The sequence below is a fragment of the Brachypodium distachyon genome, chromosome 4, assembly GCF_000005505.3.
Source record: "Brachypodium distachyon strain Bd21 chromosome 4, Brachypodium_distachyon_v3.0, whole genome shotgun sequence".
NCBI lineage: Eukaryota > Viridiplantae > Streptophyta > Magnoliopsida > Poales > Poaceae > Brachypodium > Brachypodium distachyon.
In genome coordinates, this window is record NC_016134.3 from 31,803,566 (window position 1) to 31,814,449 (window position 10,884).

Here is a 10,884-nt window from a genome sequence, read left to right on the forward strand (position 1 = left end):
TCGCAGGCGTTGACAAAGGGTCATACGGAGTATTAACCCAAGAAACAAAACAATAACAAACTGGCAACTCAAAACTGCCGTTATGTAATTTTGTTCTTACAAAACAATTATGCTTCTGCTATAATTCAGGCAAAATTATGACGATAATTTTCAGAAAAGTAGAGAACAAGACCTAGAAATGGTGTAGAACTGAACCAGATCTAGGATGGTTCTTGTGAAAAGGAAACTGAATAAGCTCCTGTGAACATAAAAGCACACTATCCAGACGATTCTTCTCCCTGGTACCCATCTGCTGGCTTGTTGCGTTGGGATTCTCCTTGAGCATCAGTGGCATGGCGTTGTTCATCAATAGCAGCTGCTGGTTTCTTGGCATCCTCTAACTGATAAAACATTAACGACTAGTCAAAAGCAGCTTACTAAAGATCTAAAGAATTCTGGCAGAAAGAACAACTAACATGGATTGAAATTGAACTTATTACCTCTCCATCCTCCTCAAAATCATCACCTTCATCATCATCATCATCATCATCATCTTCTTCTTCTTCTTCCTCGTCGTCTTCCTCGTCATCGTCGGTCTCCTCCTCATTGTCAAGGCGGGTGCTCTTAGAGGAATTGTATGCTTGTTGTATGGGTCTAATTCCTGTATAGAACAAGAGCAAATCCGTTGTTAGGAATAGAAACTAGAGAGGTGAAGTGAGTGATTGCATGCACCTTTTTTAGGGCTTCAAAACGCTCCTTCATTGGAAGGCCGGTGACCAAGGGTAGACCAGATGCGGTGGATGACGCTTATGTCGTATTGACGGAAAAAGCTCGTGACGGATTGAGAGAAGACCGGCTTGATAGGCAAAAGGCCACGAAACGTCGGAGTGTCTGCACTTGCCATCGGATCCACCGTCCACGATCGTCGCAGAAGTCCAGAGATTCTTTGCCACTGGAAGAATGCCAGCGGGTCTGAATGACACTTCTATCGTCCTCATCCCAAAACCGGCCCAGGCAAGCTCTATGAAGGACTACAGACCGATAAGCCTCTGCACGGTCCTGTACAAAATAATCGCGAAATGTTTGGTGAACAGACTCCGGCCAATGCTAGGAGATATTATTTCGGAGAACCAGAGCGCATTTATCCCAGGCCGAATGATTACGGACAACGCCCTAGTGGCGTTCGAATGCTTCCACTACATTGAACACAGCAAATCGCAAGGATCCCACTTCTGTGCGTATAAGCTGGACCTTTCAAAGGCTTACGATAGAGTTGATTGGACTTTCCTGAAATGCACCATGCAGAAGCTTGGCTTTGCTAGCTAATGGATTAGTTGGATCATGGCGTGTGTTACGTCGGTCAGGTATTCTGTCAAGCTGAACGGCAGCCTGTTGGAGTCGTTTTCCCCCACAAGGGGGTTGAGCCAAGGAGACCTGTTATCCCCGCTCCTTTTCCTCTTTGTGGCCGACGGCCTGTTGGCCCTCCTGCAGAAGGAGGCCCAGCTCAACCGCATATCCCCAATTCACATCTGTAGAAGGAGCCCGGGTGTTTCTCACCTACTATTCGCTGATGATACACTCCTGTTCTTCAAGGCTGACCCGAATGAAGCAAGGCACGTGCAACAAGTGATTAAGAGTTATGCTAGCAGCACGGGGCAACTAATTAATCCTACCAAATGTTCCTTGTTATTCAGTCAGTCTTGTGTTGGTGTGGTCAGGAACGAGATCAAAAATATTCTCTAGGTCCAGGCGGATGGGTTTGAGGCCAAGTACCTCGGACTTACTACGCCGAAGGGAAGGATGAGGAAAGGCAAATTTCAGAGCCTACAGGAAAAGCTATCTAAAAGACTGATGCAATGGGGCGAGAACCATCTGTCGCAGGGGGGAAGGAAGTTATGATAAAAGCTGTCGCTCAGTCCCTCCCGACTTACGTGATGGGGGTGTTTAAACTCCCGGCTGGACTCTGTGAGGATCTGACCGTTTTGATCATGAACTTTTGGTGGGGTGCCGAGAACGGTCGTCGTAAAACCCATTGGGTTGCATGGGACAGCATGCTGCGACCAAAGACAAAAGGGGGGATGGGATTTAGGGACATGAGAATTTTTAACCAGACTTTGCTGGCGAGACAAGCGTGGCGTCTCATACAATTCCCCAACTCCCTTTGCGCCAGGTTCTTGAAATCAAAATACTTCCCGGATGGAGTGTTAACTGACACGGTTTTCACAGGGAATGCATCCTCATCCTGGCATGCCATTGAGCATGGAATGGAACTTCTAAAGAAGGGCATCATCTAGCGTGTAGGAAATGGCCAGAATATTCGAACTTGGAGAGATCCTTGGATCCCCAGAAACCATAGTAGAAGACCGATCACCCCCCAAGGGACGTGTAGATTAAACAAAGTTTCAGATTTTATTGGCCCGGATGGTAATTGGAATGTTCAGCTGCTCGACACGTACTTCCTGCCAATTGACACTAAGGAGATTAGAAAGATTAAGCTTTACCCCCATGAGGGGCAGATTTTGTGGCTTGGGCCCCCGACAAAAAAGGCATGTTCACTGTAAGATCGGCTTACTTCCTGGGCCCGTTTGAGAAAGAGAAAGAGCAAGAACTCGGGTTGGGGGAGTCTAGCACTAGGCCCGATGGATCCAGCCCAAAATGGGCTCTGCTCTAGAAAGACCTGGTTCCAAAGAAGGTGAATGTTTTTGCCTGGAAACTAAGCCGGAACGCTTTGGCCACCAGGGTTAACCGGAAACGACGGAATATCGAAGTCCTGGACATCTGCCCTATTTGCGGAACGGAAAAGGAGGACTCTTTCCATGCTCTGATTAAAATGTCCACTTGCGAGAGGGCTCTGGCAGTCGATGCGAGCTCACTGGGACCTTCCCCAGGAAGCTGAAATTGTGAACACGGAGCCGGAATGGATTTTCGACCTCCTTTACAACAATAATGAGATCCAAATCACCATGATCCTCATGCTGCTCTGGCGTGCCTGGCACGTCTATAATGAAATCACGCACGACAAGCCGGCAATCCCTATTGAAGCCTCTAGCAGATTCCTTGTTGGCTACGTGGACTCTCTCCTGCTCGTCAAACAATGGCCGGATAGTGATCTGGCAAAAGGCAAGCAATCAGTCTGCTACTCGGCAAAGAGCAACGCCGCAAAGCTGCAGCAGAGGCCGGTCCAAATTGACAGATTGAAATGGAAACCGCCAGAGAGGAACATGCTCAAACTAAACATTGACGGCTCCTTCTGCGTCCATAGCGGAAGGGCGGGTGCTGGAGCGGTTTTACGGGACGCTTCTGGCCATGTCGTTGCAGCCGCCTGCCGGCCGGTCCAGTTCTTCATCGATGCCTTCGAAGCAGAGCTTGCTGCTTGTGAGCTGGGGCTAAATGTTGCTTTGCAGTGCACTGACATGGGTTTCTCTTTGGAGACAGACTGTGCAGAAGTGGCAAACCGCCTAAAGGATGCAGACGAAGATCGCTCGATCTATGCAGGAAGAATTGATGCTATCAGGCAACTCGTGGTAACGCGACCCACGCCAGTCGAGTGGATTAGGAGATCCCAAAATAGAGTGAGCCATAGTCTGGCAAACATGGCGCGAGTGGCAGGGCGTGATACTAGCTGGTTTGGTAGTGTACCACCTGAAATTCTGGAAGATGTAAATTGTGACTGTAATTTGGCCCACATTAATAAAAATTTCACGCAGAATTAATATCTGCAACGGAAATTTTGCCCTGAATTAGGGCGCATACAATGGGGTGACGTTAGTCGTTTATTAGCGATATCATGTAGGATAATTGCTGATGTGGAAAAGAAAGGAATTTTCTTAACTGTGTGTTAGCCAATTTGCCTAACACACGGTTAATTAACACACAGAATTAATATCTGTAATGGAAATTTTGCCCCGAATTAGGGCGTGTACAATGGTGTGGCGTCAGCCTTTTCTTAGCGATACCACGTAGGATAATTGCTGATGTGAAAAAAAGAGAAACGAATAAAGGCATGAGCATTCTCTTAGTTAAGAGATGATCTCTTCACAAAAAAGATAAAACAAAAAAAGGCAAATTTTTCATTGTACTAGATTTTGCCTTTTCCTAACATATATTTTATTAATTTTATTCATCTAAACATTAGTTGTAAGATATGACATTAAAAGATGGCCCATTATGCAATATGTTTTATTGTCTTTTCCACACGACGTGGAACACATAAGAGAAGGCGGTCTTGTCAACCATTTTATATGTCCTTAAGGTAGCGAGAACGTACTCCGATATATACATGCATGCAGGCCATGACGTGGACATCTACACGTTTGCATGGCCCTGTTATGTATTACTCCGTACTCCGTAGCTAACTTATAACAAACCGAAAGCTGCGCGGGATTTTCTAACAAATCAATCCCTAAACCCTGCACATTAATTAATTTACTGAAACTCACCAACGCCAATTTGCACCCGCAGCTCCTGAAATCGAACACGGCTCAATGCCTTGTCAGTATGTCCACGAGCTGCCCATCGGAGCCCATGAACTCGACCTCAGCACTCCCGTCTTCCACACGCTCGGGGATGTAGCCGGTGGCGCTCACCATGTCTTTCACAAGCCGCATCGTACCCAAGGCTTGTTTCCCGTCACTTATCCCGATATCCCTGAACTTTTCGAAAAAAGTTTTACCGTCCTTAAGCTTGTAATCCTTCTGGTTCCAATCGAGCAGCGCGGAGGACAAGTCACCCCACTTCTTGATGTACCTGGCCTCCTTGTGATAGATACCGGTTGCTTGCTCCAACCTTGGTTTACGACGTGTCGAAGACAGGGATGAACCTCGTGACCTTGCAGACGGCAACCACGAGGGTCGCCACAGCGCCGCTACTTCCTTTACCGGGTCGGTGCGGAGTTTTTTTTGTCGCCGTCGACATAAAGAGTACTGCCCTTCTTGTTCCAGAGCGTGTCAGCTGACTTGTCATGCCAAACTTGTCGAGGTTCAGGGTCGGTAGGTTGTTGACACCGCCGATTAGCGTATTTAGTTGCCATCGAAGTTTGCCATCACCGGCTTGTCGTCGACGAGCTTGATCTTGGTCCCCGTCTTGCTGAGCTGGAACAACTCCCCTTTGGTGGTTGGCGTGAAACCGATGATGTAGGGCAGTGGTAGGGCATGAAGAAAAGACTTTTGGGAGCCAAATGCTATTTTTTCCCTAATTAATTACCTAATGATAATACAAAGAAAATAAGACTAGGGGAGCGGGTGGGGGGGGGGGGGGGGCTGCCGTGGCCCCTGGCTTCAATGTAGGCATTGTCGCTCCATATGACAACCTTGGGTGCTACGCCCTTGTTGCCGTGGAGCAGGTGGAACACTCAACAATATAATCTGGCACTCCCTCCGTCCCATATTAAGTGACTCAAACTTATCCAAATATGGCCATGTCCTTCACAAGCCGCATCATAGCCAAAGCTCGTTCCCCGTTGCTTATCCCGATATCCCTGAACTTTTCAAAATTTTTTTATCATCCTTGTAATCCTTCTGGATCCAGTCGAGCAACGCGGAATAAGTCACCCAACTTCTTGATGTACGTGGCATCCTTCTGGTGGATACCAGTTGCTCGCTCCAACCTTCATTTACCGTATCGGCGCGGAGTTCTTTTTCGTTGTCGACATATACAGAGAGTACCACCCTTCTTGTTGCAGAGCGTGGCATGCAGCTGCCAAACTTGTTGAGGTTCAGGGTCGGCAGGTTGTCGACACTGCCGACTAGCGTATTGTAGTTGCCATCGAAGCCTAGCCTGCCATCACCGGTTTGTCGTCGACGAGCTTGATCTTGGTTCCCGTTTTGCTGAGCTGGAACAACTCCCTTTTGTTGTTCACGTGAAACCGATGATGTATGGCAGTGACAGAGCATGAAGAAAAGGCTTTTTTTTGGGGGGGGGGGGGGGTGTGTGTGTGTTGGCCCCCTAGCTTCAATGTAGCCCCGCTGGTGGATGTAGGCGTTGTCGCTCCATATTGCCACCTTGGGTGCTACGCCCTTGTTGCCGTGGAGCACGTGGAACACTCAACAATCTGGTACTTCCTCCGTTCCATATTAAGTGTCTCAAATTTGCCCAAATATGGGTGTATCTATACTCAAAAAGCGTCTAGATACATGTAATATTTGTCATTTAATATGGGATGAATGCACAAATGGTCACTGCCTAACCGATTCTACCATTTGCAAGCACACAAAATGAGAAACAAATGATTAGATTTTGAGAAGCTGATAACTTTAGCAAGAAAACCTGCTGCACTATATAATATAATGAGAGGTTTTGCCCCTAATCATTGCACAATTCATCCAAATTAATGAAAGCCAGACGATGCATGCATGGATTGTTGTCTGATCGTTTTGTCATGATGGATGCATGCAGTACAGATTTCACTTATCAAATGATCAAGCAGTAGAAGAAAGTTCCAACAGAATTACAAACAATCATACTTCAACAAAAGATGTCTAAAGTTTGTCAAAATTTGGATGTATCTAGACAAAACTTAGTGTATAGATGTATTCAAATTTCGTTAAAGTTGAGACATTCTTTGTTTAACCGAGAAATTACATACTTTAAAAAGAAAAAAAAAGTCCACGGTAAGCCAACAGGTACGTAAGCTCTCGCGAAATGAACCGCCATAACACCAATCCCACCGGCAGGAGACTCAAAGAGGCAGAGCGCTGAGAGCGCGAGGCGTAACCACCGCAATTGCAACCCTAGCGACCCGCCGCCGCCACCGCCCGCGCGCACGCATATGATGGAGAAGAAAAATACACATGAAAATGAGGAGATTCGCAAGAGGAAGCGGGACGAGGATGAGATGGGGATGGAAGACAAGGACAAGATCGCAAAAAAGGTGAACAAGGGCAATAATGGTGGAGGGATTCTGACTAGCAAACTCTTCTCAGACCTCTACATATCTGACCTCACTGCCAAGGCGATCAGAGAGATGAACTACACCCACCTCACCGAGTTCATTCTCTTATATAGTTGCAATTGCATCGGTTTTTTTTATATGTACTTGCGTTCTCGGTGCAATTACATATATAATTGAATATTTGTGCGAATGATTGCGTTACGTACGTGTGCTCATCTGCTCTTTGCTTCGCTGTTTGATTTTGTTGGCGTCGCCATAATGGCATGTATGTATGCATGCTTCTTTTCATGACGATTGCAGATTCAAGCTAGATCAATGCCGAATCTTATGCTAGGAAACGATGTGCTGGGTTCAGCAAAAACTGGCTCGGGGAAGACCCTTGCCTTCCTTATACCAGCAATTGAACTGCTGCACAAAGCGTGCTTCATGCCAAGGAACGGAACTGGAGTTATTGTAGTCTGCCCAACAAGGGAGCTTGCTATCCAGGTGTATTAATCTTTAATTCCATTTTACATGTTTTGTGACTATTCAACTTGCTTTGAATGAAACAATCAAAATCAGATATACCAACTGAGATAAGATTAGATCCTTTTCTGAGATAATGCTGCGTAAATATAATGCATAAAAGAGACAGTTGTTCTATGTCATGTATCTAAATGTTGGATGTTTGCTGAAATCCCTCTTTCCCTAATTATGTGTTTTGTTGATTCTTTTGTGCTAGACACACAATGTTGCCAAGGAATTAATGAAGTATCACTCACAAACTCTTGCTTATGTAATTGGTGGCACTAACATGAGAAATGAAGCCAATCAACTTGTGAAAGGGATCAATCTCTTAGTTGCAACTCCAGGCAGGCTTCTGGATCATCTGCGAAATACTACTAGTTTCAACTACAAAAGGCTAAAGGTAAAGACATTCTGGCTACTATCATTTTTTTGTTGAAATAGTGTGCATATTTTAATTATCACATTAAATAGCCATTATGTGGGTTTTTAAGCCCATGGGGTATATTGTTATTATTTTGTAAAACGAATTGGGAACTAGTTGCCATGAGTAGAATTGTTGCTTCTGCAGATAATTTTTTTTCTTCCATATCTGTCATGAATACTTGTTTTCTGATGAAATGAATAAATAATTACACAAAATATTGTTGGGCAGGGGCGGAATCGATTGTGTCTGGCTCATGTTCAATGGGTCCTGTTTAGCGTTGTATTATATTTTATTTTGTGTAAAACGAATTAAGTGGGAAATTGTAGAAGTCTTGAATCTGTAGATAATTTTTTTATCCCATATCTGTCTGTCATTAATACTAAATTTCGCTTCTAATGAAACCAATATATAATTGCACTGTAAATATATTGTCTGGCTGGGGTGAAATCGATTGTGCTGCCCACTCATAGCTTGGCAAATGCAATCTAGTTAGCTGCGCTGGGCTGCCCCATGGACAAGTCCAGGCTTGCTGGCTCATGTTCAATGGTCATGTTTCTCAGGAAAATGACATTGAATTTCATGAAAATTGCTGCTTAAAGCAGTGGATGTAATTACTGACCTACATGTACCCTTTTTTTGACATGACTTGTTGTATGTTGCAGTGCCTTATAATTGATGAAGCTGATCGCATACTTGAGCAAAATTTTGAAGAGGATATGAAACAAATATTTAAACGACTCCCTCGGGTATGTAATAATCTGACAACTTCATTTCATATGCATTTAACTTTTGTACTGCGATTACTGTATTTAGTGCTCAGTTTGTTATGCATCATATGCAGGATAGGCAGACTGTTCTTTTTTCTGCAACACAGACTCAAAAAGTTAAAGGATTAGCATATCAATCTTGTCCCTATTTTTGTGTCTGTGCCATTGCTTATTGCCTCTGTGTTTTGATCCGACAGGTTGTTGAATTCGCGAATTTTACGTTTGGGCAAAATGAAGAAAGACAAAGGAAACTTGTTTATGTTAGAGTTGATGATTCTAAATTAAAGGTGTGGACTGCTTCACCATGCTGTTCCAACTGTATTTTAAAGTTTTTTAGTTTATTTTGTATGAGAAATAATTTTGATGCTCTTACAGCCTACTGTTGAGGGCTTGCAGCAGGGTTACTGTGTCATTCCTAGCGAGAAAAGGTTTCTGGTTCTGTATGCATTCCATAGAAGGATGCAGCGTAGGATACACCAAGGAAGGAGGATGTGAAGGTCAAGGTGTTCTTTTCATCCTGTAGCTCAGTCAAGTTCCATGCAGAATTTCTAAATTTCCTTGGGATATGGTGTTATGATATCCACGGGCAGCAGAAGCGAACTAGTACCTTCTTCCAATTTTTGAAGGAGAAAAATGGCATCTTATTATGCACAAACGTGGCAGCTCGTGGGCTCGATATTCCTGATGTGGTAAGGTTCTGACCTGTGTTTTTAAATTTGTACCACTTCTTTCTGTACCCCTCAGTAACCTAAGGATCATTTGTCTTGTTTAGGACTATAATTTTACCACTTCTTTCTGTACCCCTTAGTAACTTAAGGATCGTTTGTCTTGTTTAGGACTATATTTTGCAATTTGATCCTCCAGATGACCCAAAGGTAAGTGGTTCTGAACCTTCCTAAATAAGTAAGTTATCTAATTTCTTAAATTTGCTAACTTACATTGGAATTTAATTTGTAGGATTACATTCACAGGGTTGGTCGTACTGCCCGAGGCGACAAAGGCAAAGGAAGTGCATTATTGTTCTTGCTACCGGAAGAACTGAAGTTGCTTATTTACCTGCAGGTAATGTCCCCTTCCCTCTCTTCTCCCTATATATTAATAGGAACCTCTTAGTATATGGTCAAAATAGTTGTGGAAGGGAATGCTTCGGAGTATTGTTGTATAATTATATGTTTAGTATGTTTTTAGGATTTTTTTCATCTCCAATTATGATTCTCCAAATAGTAATGATAATTGTATAGTCGGAGTAACACATTCAATGTTTGCCTGCAGGCAGCCAATATTTCTCTGACTGAATATGTTTTCGGTGAAAAGCATGTGCCAAAATCGCAATCACAACTTGTGAGTTGTCTCTTTTTCAATTCAGTCTTTTTGTTTTAATGTGTATTTAACTTGAGTTTTGGAGCAGGAGAACATTGTCGGGGGGAATTACTTCCTAAACCAGTCTGCGAAGGAAGCCTACAGGTCCTACCTTTTGGCGTACAACTCACATTCTATGAAAGACATTTTTTATGTCCATCAACTTGATCTCAAGGTACATAATTGTGAATTTATTTCTTAGACCTTGTTTTGTGTGCATTTATCTTTGCTGTAGCTATTATCTTTAATATTAATATTTGATGTTGCCAAGCACACAATGAATGCAAAATGCAAATTATCTGTTTTTTAAGTATAGTATTCTTTTTTTTGGTTGGGTGGCTGTGTCTAATTCATTGATGTCTTTCAGAAAGTTGCTGCATCTTTCTGTTTCAAGAACCCTCCTAAAGTCAATCTGGACCTGGACAGTATAGTGCATCTAAACACAGAAAGATGAGGAAAGTGGACGGTGCAAAGGGGCATGGAATTGGTCCTTCGAACCCCTACGGAAGGAGAGGCTGTTACGATTCGAGACAGTTCGCAAGATTCTAGAAAGGATATTAACAAGAATATAAGTTTCCTTTTTTTTCCGTAAACAAGGATATATCAACTAAACGCGGGTTACACGTGCTTCCTTGCGTAGCTAAGATTACAATAATAACGAAAAACAATCCAAAAACGGTGAAGACAACAACTGGAGTCTGATGGCGGGTCAGTTGAGAAGGCTGATACAGACACAACTACACGTCAAGTCTTCGAAGGTCTCGAATGTGCAAGCCAGCCGTAGAGCAGCGACTCTCCTGACAATCGTGTGGGCATGTGCACAAGAAGTTGAGGGGAACCGAGCTGTAGATCTGTAGGGTGCAACACCGAGCTCAGTTTGAAATTTTATGGTCCATCGCATTTGGGGATCAACAACGATAGCTCTCTCACTGCCATCGTTGAATCAACCCAAATGAATG

The 10,884-nt window shown here is 43.8% G+C and overlaps 1 pseudogene; it reads left to right on the forward strand.

Moving 5' to 3' along the window:
• The first annotated feature begins 6,748 nt into the window (after positions 1-6,748).
• LOC100842272 lies at positions 6,749-10,517 on the forward strand (annotated as a pseudogene).
• The last annotated feature ends 367 nt before the right edge of the window (positions 10,518-10,884 follow it).